Consider the following 332-nt stretch of genomic DNA (forward strand, 5'->3'; position numbering starts at 1 on the left):
CAGCGTATCTCGTTCCTTGACGTCCATCCTCTTTTTAAGGTCATCTTCCCTAAACTTTCCCTCATTTATCTTCGCCTATCTCTTCTTCCTTTTTATTGTCTTCCCTCTTTTCCTTTCTGGATTCCTTCTCTCTTTCGTTTCTTCTCTTCTCCCCTTTTTATTGCATTCCTCTTTTCCTTTTTTGAATTCCTTCTCTCCCCCGCTTCTTCTCTTCTCCGTTTTTACTGTATTTCCCTTTTTCCTTTTTGGATTCCTTCTCTCATTCGCTTTTTTTTTTTTTAGTTCCCCCATTCTCTCCCCTTCAGAGCCTCTTCGCCTTGCACTCTACGGCC

At 41.9% G+C, this 332-nt stretch overlaps 1 protein-coding gene across 1 annotated transcript in view; it reads right to left on the reverse strand.

Annotated features, from left to right (window-relative positions):
- LOC119592376 (villin-1-like) overlaps positions 1-332 on the reverse strand; it is a 108943-nt gene that overhangs the window by 15337 nt on the left and 93274 nt on the right. The gene's annotated exons all lie outside the window — the stretch shown is intronic.

The sequence above is a fragment of the Penaeus monodon genome, chromosome 30 (assembly GCF_015228065.2).
Source record: "Penaeus monodon isolate SGIC_2016 chromosome 30, NSTDA_Pmon_1, whole genome shotgun sequence".
NCBI classification, from domain to species: domain Eukaryota; kingdom Metazoa; phylum Arthropoda; class Malacostraca; order Decapoda; family Penaeidae; genus Penaeus; species Penaeus monodon.